We start from the raw sequence: 12,754 nt of genomic DNA on the forward strand, positions 1-12,754 counted from the left end.
ATGTAAAAAATAGTACAAATAAAGAAAAACCCGTAGGTGTTCTAAAACTTTTGACCGGTACTGTATGGGACCAATAAACATTTGATTTGACACACTGATCCAATAAAAATGTCATTCTGCAAAATGTTTTGCTTTAAATGTGACTTGTCCAATCAGATAATACAGATCTTCTTCTGACAGCTAACTTGATTGACAGCTAACTATGCAGATGTGTTCTGCAGACAAGTCAGTAAAGAACAAATTCTTATTTACAATGACAGCCCAAACCAGCCAAACCCGTACAACGCTGGGCCTATTGTGCACCGCCCTATGGGACTCCCAACCACAGCCAATTGTGATACAGCCTGAATTCGAACCAAGGTGTCTGTAGTGACACATCTAGCACTGAGATGCAGTGCCTTAGACCACTGCGCCACTCGGGAGCCCATGTAGGCTAGCTGTCAGAGTAAAATCATGGACAAGTTTTTAAAAAGTGCAGGTCCCTCTTCATCTACTGCTGCTTCCAATGTCAACACCAAGGCAGACAACCCGGTCCCTTTCAAGAAGATAAAATATGACCCTGACTTCATCAAATATGGTTTCACATATACTATAGAAGACAGTCAGGGTGAGTGTAAACTGCAGTGGGTCCTATGCAACGAGCTGTTATCTAATGAGAGCATGAAACCCTCCAAAATGAAAAGGCTTCTGGGCTCCAAGCATCCAAGCCACAAAGATACGACAGCTGACTAAAAAGAAAATATGGCAGGGGGGTGGAGCATCGCAAGATTAATGCCATGTTTAGCCATTGTTCTCTCTCTTACGTCTGGTCTTCACAAGACATGGCCACGGTTGTTTTGTACAGGTATCCTTAATTTATTTGTCTTGGGCTATAGCCAAACAGTAGCCTGTGTGGAGTTGGGTTAATAAACCGTGAATTAGTAAACTCCATCCTCTGTCTGGACAATTGTCCCTTTATGATCTAGTCAGGTCATTACATTGGTGTCAGAAGTAAAAACTTAGATAAAAGTTAACCAGCAAGCTAGCTGACTACCGTGGCTAGCTAAAGTACGTGAGAACGGGGTTAAAAACGTTTCAAGGGAATCCGAATGTGAAGGTGGAGGTAGGGGACAATTATGACCAAGGAGGTGCGTGTGTATGGACATCAGAGGGTTTGGACGAGGAGATTGTCAGGGCATCGGAGCCCATAGGCCGCTTGAGGGTGACCTCTAGAATTATGGTGGTTGAAGCGGGCATGAGTGCTTCGTCAATTGTGCTTCGCGCAGATTCTGGTGGGCGGACCGAAGGGGTGACGTCGACGCAGGGGGATGAGGAATCTGGGGCTCAGGATGTAAACAAACATGGCGAAGCCCAGTCCCCGATTGCGTCCATATCTGTTAAGACCCAGAAGTACTCTGGTAAGGCCGATTGGGAAGCTTTTCATGCTCAGTTTGTACTGTTAGCGTATTTTGGGGGATGGTCAAATGAAGATAGGGAACTATAGTTAGCTTTGTGCCTCACAGATGATGCTCTGTCCTGTTTGATATTGATTAGCCCCGAGAACAAACGTGATTATGGGGCTTTAGTTGGAGCACTGAGACGCAGGCAGCCTGGAGAGCCACTCTGGGTGCTAGCTAATGACATTGAGAGCCTCTCTCGGCGGGCATGTGCTCACATGCCCCCCTCCGTGCAGAGTGAGCTAACACGGGACCAGTTCATACAGGCTCTCTCACCTATGGAGCTGCGCATACAGACCCGGCTGGCTTATCCTGAGTCGTTGCAGATAGCCTTGGAGATGGCTTTGGAGAAAGAGCTCGTGTGGGCTGGGGCTTCAGCTGGGCCTTCGGTGGGGGTGCAGGGAGACACACTCACTGTGTGGGCTGGGGGCAGAGCAGCCCAGAGCCGGAAAAGCCTGCATGGGTGGCAGAAATGAATGAACTCATTTGTGCTGTGTCGCTACAGGTGGCATGCAACACACGCCCTGGTCCCATGGTCTGCTGGGGGTGTGGCCAGCAAGACCATCTGTGCTGGGATTTCCCCAGGTCCCCCAGAGCTCACGGAAACAGCTCAGGGTCCGCATAGACGGGGCAGTGCAGACCCCTGGCTCTCTTTCCCAACCACCACCAATTCTAGGAGGAGCCCTCCGGCACGGACAGGGGAGCAAGGCTCCACTTCTCCCAGAAGTAGACAAGTGCAAGCAGATGGAGCTTGTTGTTGTGGTGGGCAGGACTTGTGTTGGGGACTTTTGTCATGTCCATGTGGATGGGTTGCCCTGCTCTATCCGGGTCCACAGTAACCCTGGTGAGGCCGGATATTGTGCCAGGTTGGACTCAGCTTAAGCTCACAACTGTGCAGCTCTGCACAGTCACAGGTGAGCTGGCACACATGAATGGGAAGGGAATGATGACACCGACAATAGGGGACAGGACTGTATGTCATCCTGTGTGGGTGGCGGCTGTGCAGGACCCTTGTATCCTGGGGTTGGACTTTCTTACGAGCACAAGCTGCCAGTTAGACCTAAATAGGGGCACACTGAGCTTCCAGGGAGGGCCGGCAGTCATCATGCCCCCCCTAATGTCACATTCACACAACTCAACTACTCCCTTACTCCAACAGTTAAAGCAGCAGATACTCATAGCTGCCCCCACTCCCCCACATCGGTTTGTGACTTTTCCCCAGCCCCTCTATCACCTAGTATGGCTGTGTGTACATGCCCGCGCTATCCCAGCCCAGCTACCCCAGATGGGAGAGGAGAGGACACTGTCTGCTGTGAAGGAGATATGGGAGAGGAACTGTGTTGGTCTTGACCCTGAGCAGCAGGAACGGTTTTGGCAGTTGCTGTTTGAATTCAGAGACTGCTTTGCTCTGAGTGAGGAAGAGGTGGGTCAGACTCATCTCGTGTAGCATGAGATTGACACAGGTGATGCTCGGCCCATCAAGATGCATCCCGTCATATCTCTCTGGCAAACCCGGAGGCAGCAGACAAGCCTGTTTTGGAAATGCAGTGGGCGTACCTCATCGAGCCCTCAGACAGCCCCTAGGCGGCACCAGTTGTCATGGTTGCTAAGAAGGGGGACAAGTTGAGCTTCTGTGCGGACTACAGGTGGCTGAATGAGGTAACCAGAAAGGACTCATACCCCATACCACGTATCGATGAGTCGCTGGACCTAGTTAGGGGTCCTCCTGGTTCTCCTTACTAGACCTCTGCAGTGGCTACTGGAAGGTGCCCCTCTCCCCAGAGGCCAGAGCCAAAACTGTGTTCTCCACTAATAGAAGACACTGGTAGTTCAAGGTCCTGTGCTTCGGCCTGTGCAACGCTCCAGCTACTTTTGAGCGTTTGATGGACAGGGTGCTGGATGGCTTCCCCCGACAGGAGTGTCTGGTATACCTCGACGACATCCTGACCCATGGCAGCTCCTTCCATTCAGCTCTGGCTGCGCTACGGCATGTGCTGGAGAGGATGGCTGCCACAGGCCTGAAGCTCCACCCCGAGAAGTACCACTTCATGAGGAGAGATGTGTCCTTGTTGGGCCACCAGCTGAAGAGCTTCCAGGGCCTGGCCTTGTACTAGAGGAGGTTTAAATGGGGCTTCTCAAGCGTCACTGCTCCCCTAAACCTGCCTGCTGCCGAAGGACAAGGCCTTCATTTGAACAGTGGAGTGCAAGGAGGCCTTCAACACCCTCAAACGTGCACTGATCGAAGTCCCTGTGCTTGCCCCCCTGACCTCACCTTGCCCTTTATCCTGGATTCAGATGAGAGCAATGTGGGCATGGGTGGGGTGCTGGCTCAGGTGGGGCCATAGGGGCAGAGAGTGGGGGTGTACTTCAGAAAAACATTCAACAAACATGAGTGTGTCAACCGATGGGAGTTCCTGGCTGTTGTGTCTTCCATCAAATACTTCAAGTACTAGCTGGGTGGCCTACCATTTACTGTAAGGACTGACCACTCTTCTCTCTAGTTACGCTTGTCTTTCAAAGAGCCAGAGGGGCAGGTTGCACACTGGTTGGAGGAGCACAGGGCAGGGGCATGCCACTCCAACGCCGACGCCATGTCACTTCAGCCCTGTACTGCAGACGGGTGCCGCCACTGTGAGCATAGAGAGAGCCGTGAGAGAGAGCTGTATGAGGAGGAGGAGGTGTGTGCCACAGTGTGTGGGCATGCGGGCCTGTCTGCTGTGAGCTGCAGACTGTCGATGTGGCTGAATTGGGGGCAGCACCAGGGACGGGATACAGACCTACAGCCAGTGCTACAGTGGGTAGAGGTGTGGCTGAGACCAAGGTGGCAGCTCTCTCACTCGCGACCAAAGAGTAGTGGTCAAAGTTTGAGAGGCTGTGGCTGGCTGATGGCATGCTACAGCGGGCATGGAAGGAGCCAGCTACGGGATAGGAGAGGTGGCAGGTGCTGGTCCCAAAAGCACTGCAGGAGGTTGTGCTCCAGAGCACTCATAGGGGGGTGGGGACAGTACACTTTGGGGTCACAAAAACACTCCGTCAGGGCTTTTACTGGGGGCAGCAAAAGAGGGATGTGGAGGACTTTTGCCGCCGCTGTGACAACTGCACAGCGAGAAAAGGGCCCACCAGGCCATTCTCATGCTCAGCTCCAATAGTTCCCAGTGGGGGCTCCCATGGAGAGGGTGGGAGTGGATCTAGTTGGGCCATTCCCCACCACAGACAGTGGAAACCGTTGGGTACTCATGGCCATGGACTGTTTCACAAAATGGCCCGAAGCCTATGCTCTGCCGGATCAAAAGGCAGAGACCATTGTCGACGCCCTGACAGTGGGGGTGTTCAGCAGGTTTGGAGCTGCGGAGTCCATCCACAGCGTTCAAGGCAGAAACTTTGAGTCCCGGGTGTTCGCCACCATGTGTGAGAGGCTGAGTATGCAATAAGACCAGCACTACTTCTCTCTATCCTCAAAGTGATGGCCTTGTGGTGCGCTTCAACAAAACTCTTGGACAGCAGCGTGACTGGGCCAAGAACCTGCCCATGGTCCTTATGGCATGCCGCTCCGCTGTCCAAGATTCCATCTCCTGCACACCTGCCCTCCTCATGCTGGGGAGAGGGATCCCCACCCCTGCAGAAATAGCGTTTGGTCGGCCCCTGGATATCCCTCCTCTTCCCTCGGAGCCGGAGTATGCCTGGAGACACCAGGACCACCTGGAGACAATCCACAACTTCGCCAGAGAGCAGCTGGTGAATGCAGATGTGAGGCCAAAGAGGCACTATGACGTGCACACCCGGGGAAGGCACTTGTGGCTGGTGAGCTGGACTGGGTCTACAGCCCCCTGAGAAAGAAAGGCAGATGTCCCAAGTTGAAAAGCCACTGGATGGGGCCCTGCGGAATCCTGGAGAGGGTAGGAGAGGTTGTGTACCGGGTGCAGCTTTCTTCCAGTGTGAGAAAGGTGGCACTGCACCGGGACAGGTTAACCCCATACAGAGGGGCCTCTTCTCCCCAAACCCCAGGGACTCCCACAATTCCCCTCTCTGGCATTGACATTCCCCAGGCACCCACCCCCAGGCGCCGCACACAAGGCTCCAGACATCCCACTCACCCAGTGTCCCTCCCTGTGTCACCGCGTGGTTCCCTGGAGCCACAGACTGTATTTCCCTTTCCCTCATCCTTGTCCACCATGTCCCTGCCTTCATCCCCTGGGCCCCAGAGGGGCAGCCCACTGCCACAGACTGAGCCCCCTGTTTCACATCTAGACACTCTGCAACCATCACGGCTATGCAGGCAAAGGAGACCTCCGGGTCGCTTCAGAGACTTTATTTGTTCCATCGGGGGTGAGGGACTTTGTGGTGGAGGGCTGTGTAGCGACTCGCACAGACAGCTGTGTGTTATGTGTTATGCTGTTCGTTGGTTTTGCTGTACTTACCAGTACCCAGTGTTTGTGGGGTCCAACATGCCAATCAACCTGCCAACTACGAGAATGCCTAAAATATTCTTGTGCCGGGATTCCTGGTGGTTTGTGGAGCAGGGGGGGGCATCGCAAGTTTAGCCATTGTTCTCTCTCTTACATCTGGAGAGATGGTCACGGTTGTTTTATACAGATATCCTTAATTTATTTGGCATGGGCTACGGCCAATCAGTAGCCTGTGTGGAGTTGGGTTAATAAATTGTGAATTCATAAACTCCATCTTCTGTCTGGACAATTGTTCCTTTATGATCTAGTCAGGTCATTACAGTATGCACCACACCAAACACACTGCAACTGCCTCTGCAACGTGATGCTGCAAGTCAAACGCAGCGTTTCATTGGAAATTAATGTACTTCTGCTGTACCAAAATGCAATGACGCTGTCGGGGTGTTCGAAGCATAAGTGCAAAGAAGCCCACACAAGCAAAGAGGAACTCATACTCCCTGCTGATATTGATACATTCACTGAAATCGTGGGAGAATCAGCTGCCAACAAACTTAAAACCATACCCCTATCCAATGACACCATGAGGACGAGGACCAGATCCAGGACATGTCTGAGGACTGAGGACAAACCACGCCAGACATTAGAGTGCATCAGTGCAAATGGCCATTGCGCACTGCAGCTTGATGAATCCACAGATGTGGCTAACCATGCAATTCTAATGGTCTATGTCAGACACATCTGGAATAATAACTTCCTGGAGCAGTTCCTTTTTAGTGCTGATATGCCCACCACCACCACCACCACTGCAGAGGCTGTCTTTAACACAATGGATATGTACCTAGTGGAACTGGCATAAGATGGGTGCATCTGTGTTACCACTGCCATGACGGGATAGCACTCTGGGGTAATAAAGCAGATCCTGGAGAGAGCACCGAGTGTGACGTGTGAACCATTGCTTTCGACACAGGGAGGCTTTGGCAGCATAGGACATCGTGCCTGAGCTCAACGCCCCTCTCCAGAATGTGATCAAGCATGTCAACTATATCAAAAAGAGTTCCACGAAAAGCAGGTGTTTTGCTCAGTTTGTCAATGCAAGGCGAGGGGACACAATCGATTTGACCCGAGGGACAAAGCGGATGTCTTCAAGATCAACCTTACCGTTGGGGCAAATCATGTTTCTAACGGAAGGATTTACATGTTTCCCAATACTGATTTTGAGATTCAGAATCTGATCAACATAGCGCAACTGTTACATCTGCCCCTGCCACGCCCTCTAGTTCTCATGTGTCTCCCTAACCTGCTGCCACTCCCCCAGGGCTCTTTCCCGCTCTCTGTGTGGGTGTATCTGATTGTGTGAGTGAAGACAGGTGTGCTGGAGTCAGAGCAGATCCCCACCAGCTGCAACCTGTTCCATAATCAAGACCTCTACAAATACTCAACCCTGCCTCTTCCACGCTGCCAGATCATAGCCTCTGCTCAGTCTGTCTGCATTTCAAGCCGTTTGTTCCTGCATAGACCTTGTTATCCTGTGGTGCCTGTTTTCCCTAGCCTGACGCTGCTTTCTCTCCACTACAGTTACGTCCGCTCCAACTCTGGTCCCTGTCTCGAGTCCATCGTCTCATCAGTCCTGCTTCCCAGCCCTGGACCCCAGCTCTACTGCTTCCGTAGATTCTGCTTACCATGCCCCTACTCCCCTTGCTCCGGCCACAGCCTCAGTTCCCTGCTACCCTCCCGAGCTACCCCTGGCCTGCACCACATCTCCACCTGCTTTGGTTACCTTATCCCTGTCTCCTCGTCTGAGTCTGCACTTGGGTTCACCTGCTCTCCACCCCACATAACAGCAACATAGCGCACACACTGAAAAAAAAAGTTCAACAGCATCTTATCAAGCTGCAGGGAAAGTTGTGTAACTACTTCCCGGAGGAGAATAGGAGACTAGACAACTGGACATGGGACCCTTTTGAGTGGAGATGGGAAGCATCGTGTTGCCAATCAACGAAAAGGATCTGCTGGTGGAGCTGTCATTTGATCGCGGACTGAGCATGCACTTCCCGGAAATGGCACCGCCACAGTTCTGGTGCAGTGTAATGGGAGAGTATCCTGCTCTCACCTGTCACAAATCATGCTACCTTTCAGCACTTCCTATCTGTGTGAAAGTGGCTTCTCTGCTATGGCATGGTGAAAACTAAAAGCAGAAACAAACTGGACAGCCAGCATGACCTCCGAGATGCCCTGTCAACCATCACCCCAGACTTCAGTGAACTTATCAAACTAAAGAAACCCCCCCACCCAGCTTTCCTACTGATAGGCCACACACGCGCATGTGCACACACAATAAATAAACAGATTAATGAGTTATTGTTTACTATGTTAATTATTAATGTTATGAAGCTATTCACATGGTAATTAATGCATAAGAATTTCTAATGATAGAAAAAACAACTATTTTAAACACTGGTATGTGTTACTGTTCATTAACATTATTGGGTTGGTTTTGATGTCATGTTCTGAGTCTGATAATTTATTGCACCCCACTCCTGAACTGGTCACTTAACTTAATGGCTTATTCTCTTGAATTGATAAATGTTTTCGCAATTAATATGACTATGTAATGACTCTTTAATACCATAATTGATACCACAAGTGAAGCCTGCCCAAGAAGGCAGCTGCAATATGACATTGTAAAATGTAATCAACAGTCCATAATATTGGGTCGCGACGTAATTGTCATTGTCAAATTTGGGTGCCCAGGGAAAACCAGTTGAGAACCACTGTTGTAGACGATTCTGTGCTTCCAACAGTTTGGGGAAGTCCCATACCTGTTTCAGCATGATAATGCTCCTGTGCACAAAACGAGGTCCATACAGAAATGGTTTGTCGAGATCGGTGTGGAAGAACTTGACTGGACTGCATGAGCCCTAACCTCAACCCCATTGAAAACCTTTGGGATGAATTGGAACGCAGATTGCGAGCCAGGCCTAATCACCAAACATCAGTGCCTGACATCACAAATTCTCTTGTGGCTGAATGGAAGCAAGTCCCCGCAGCAATGTTCCAGCATCTAGTGGAAAGCCTTCCCAGAAGAGTGTTGGCTGTTATAGCAGCAAAGGGGGACCAACTTCGACCAATGTTCGAAGAGCAGTTGTCCACATCAAACAAGCACAGTCATTTTTTATTTGTTGTTAATAATCTTCTCCACAAGCTTTTTCCGCATGTCAGCGGACATGTGCTGAATTATTTCCCCACACACGGTCTTCTGTATAGCAGCCGCCCTATATCTTTGCTGCAGGAGGGACTGGTGCAGTTCACAAAATAGATGGCAACATGAGAAAGGAAAATTATGAGGATATATTGAAGCAACATCTCAAGACATCAGTCAGGAAGTTGAAGCTTGGTTGCAAATGGGTCTTCCAAATGGACATTGACCCCAAGCATACTTCCAAAGTTGTGGCAAAATGGCTTAAGGACAACAAAGTCAAGGTATTGGAGTGGCCATCACAAAGCCCTGACCTCAATCCTATAGAAAATGTGTGGGCAGAACTGAAAAAGCTTGTGCGAGCAAAGAGGCCTACAAACCTGACTCAGTTACACCAGCTCTGTCAGAAGAAATGTGCCAAGATTCACCCAACTTATTGTGGGAAGCTTGTGGGAGGCTACACGAAACGTTTGACCCAAGTTAATCTCGCCAGGATCCCCCCCTCTATTGTCTCTGATGCCAGCATTTCCTCTTGGGTAGCCCAAAAATTGGATCGGAATTCGAAGTTGAAGCCAGAATTGAGATAAGTAACTGCCAATCTGATGTTCAAAAGGTTGTCGGTTGTAAGAAAAATAGCAAAGTTGGGTCAGAACTTGCAAAAGGGCACCATCTTTTTGAAATTCAATACTTGACTGAGGGACCTTACAGATGTTGTATATATGGAAGACATAGGAAGAAAGTCATTTAAAAATCATGTCAACCTCTATTATTTCACAGACTGAGCCTGTAACGTATTATAAGATTTGTTTAAGCCACATTATATTTAGGCATTCCTAAACAAATTCATCTTTAACAAATGTTACAGTTTTCTTCCACTTTGACATTAGAGTATTTTGAGTAGATTGTTGACAAGAAAATGAGAATGAAATCAATTTGAATCCCACTTTGTAACACAAAATTTGAAATCCAGTGGGTATGAATACTTTTGTATATACAGTACCAGCCAAAAGTTGACACACCTACTCATTCAAGGCTTTCTTTATTTTTACATTTTTTTTACACTGTATAATAATAGTGAAGACTATTTTTGTGTAGATGAAGGTGGAGAGACAAGTCAAAAAATGATTTTTAAGCCTTGAGACATGGATTTTGTATGTGTGTCATTCAGAGAGTGAATGGGCAAGAACGGGGTATGGTAGTAGGCACCAGTTTGAGTATGTCAAGAACTGCAACGCTGATGGGTTTCCTGTGTGTATCAAGAATGGTCCACCACCCAAAGGACATCCAGACAACTTGATACAACTGTGCGAATCATTGTAGTCAAAATGGGCCAGCATCCCTGTGGAGCACTTCCGACACCTTGTAGAGTCCATGCCCAGATTCATTGAGGCTGTTCTGATGGCAAAAGTGGGTGCAACTCAATATTAGGAAGGTGTTACTAATGGTTTGTAAACTCAGTATATATAGACTGGTCCATAATTATTGGCACCCTTGATAAAATTCCTCAGAGAGAGATTTTGTTGAACAAGTAATAAAATAAATACAAAATATAGGGGTCAACATTTGCACCCCTGTTTTCAATAGACTAGCACCCTCCTCTTGTGAGGATAATGACACTGATCCTTTATCTAAAATGTTTTATGAGATTGGGAGGAATTGTCGACCATCTCCATACAAAATCTTTCCAGATCCTGTATATCCTTTGTCTGTGCTCATGCACTGCACTCTTTAAATCAAAACACAGGTTGTATTGGGGTTTGAGTCTGAAGACAGATGGCCGTTGCAAAATGTTGATTTTCTGGTCAATTAACCGATTCTTTGTGGATTTTGATTAGTGATTGGGGATATCTTCCTGAAGTTTCAGCCTCCTGGAAGGGGAAACCAGGTTTTAGGCTAAAATGCCTTGGTACTGTGTAAAGTTCACGATGATGTTGACCTTAACAAGGGCCCCAGGACCAGTGGAAGCATAATAACATCAAAGATCCCCCACCACATTTTACAGTATGTACTGTATGGGGTTTCTTTTATGCGTATGCAACCTTCATTCTACGCCAAACCAACCACTGGTGTGCTTGGCCAAAGAGCTCCATTTTAATGTAATCTGTCCATAGCACCAATTCCAAACCAAGTGCCAATGCTGTTTAGCAAACTCGTGACATTTACATTTGTAGGATGACATGAAAATAGAGCTCTTTGGCCACGCACACCAGTTTGGCCAAATATTTTATATTAAATTAATGGAAAGTAAAACTGGAAATGTAAATCAATTTAGGGATCTATTCAAGCTGTGTCGCTGAAGCACTACAGATCGCATGATATAAATGTAAAGGTAATTTCCATTTGAGCCGACATTGAGCCGGCTGAATTTACCGTGAATGCAGTATCTGCTAACGCGGAAACATTGCATTTAAATTTCAATCACTCTGTAACTGTCACGTTCGTTTGTAGAAGGAGACCAAGGCGCAGCGTGAGTATCGTTCCACATCTTTATTAATATGTGAAACTATGCAAGACATACAATAAACTATAAACAAAACAACAAACCGTGACGACAGAGGTGCAACATGCACTAACTCAAAATAAGATCCCACAAACACAGGTGGGAAAAACAACTACTTAAATATGATCCCCAATTAGAAACAACAATTTGGGAATCATACAAAAACCCCAACATAGAAAAAAGCAACTAGAACACAACATAGAAATAAATAAACTAGATAACCCCCCCAATTACGCCCTGACCTACTCTACCATAGAAAATAAGAGCTCTCTATGGTCAGGACGTGACAGTAACGCTGAACTTCTGCGATACGGATTGAATAGAGCCCTTAGATTTTGTTTTACTGTTGTACATTTATTTTTCAAAATTCTTTACATTATGGGTTACATCATTTGAGTGAACTGTCACTTTCAGGCATTTAGCTAGATCTAGGCAACAGTTCGTTAGGGACACGGACTCATCTCAACATTAGAATAGAACACTTGTGCAGTTTTAAAATTATATAGAAATACATTTTCATAATGAGTGAGATGTAAGATATTACAGTAACACTTGACATCAAGTTCTTAAACATATGTAGTCACTGATTAGTACAATAGCAGTGTTCAAACACAGGAGTATAGAAATACCTTTATTATTGCATAATAATGGAGTTATTATACAAGTGGGATAAGGAACAGTCACTATTCCTTGTGTACAGTAGTAACGAAACAAATTTCTATACAACTAAAAAGCAATTACCAAAGTACTATGTAACATGCTAATAAAATGTTGCACCAAAAGTAATTACAGTGTTATTACAGAGGCACAAGAACAAGTTCTTGTTAAATATGACAAAATATGACTATTAAGTGTCTTGGGTGCTAATTCCAATTTAGGAAATGCACACTTTTCCTATATTACGGCTTTCCTACGTACTTCTCAGTAGTTGGTATTGAGACATGCTCAATGTTCCTTCTAATCTTTTTCGGCACTGAGCAAATGTCAGGACTGCTGAGCTCAAACTTGAACATTGTGAAAATTCGGTGCAACTTCCAGCGTGCATTTACTGTGAACACTGAGGCTGCATCTGCTTTAAGTTACAGATTTTAACAGCGGCCAAGTAGGCTACTGTGGCTACTTGATCGTAATGTAGGCCTACCACAGTGGCCTACCATCAAAAACAATGGAGAAATTGCATCCCTTAACATTTTAACATGGAAATAGCTGTTCTATC

The sequence above is a fragment of the Salmo trutta genome, chromosome 39, assembly GCF_901001165.1.
Source record: "Salmo trutta chromosome 39, fSalTru1.1, whole genome shotgun sequence".
Classification (NCBI taxonomy): domain Eukaryota; kingdom Metazoa; phylum Chordata; class Actinopteri; order Salmoniformes; family Salmonidae; genus Salmo; species Salmo trutta.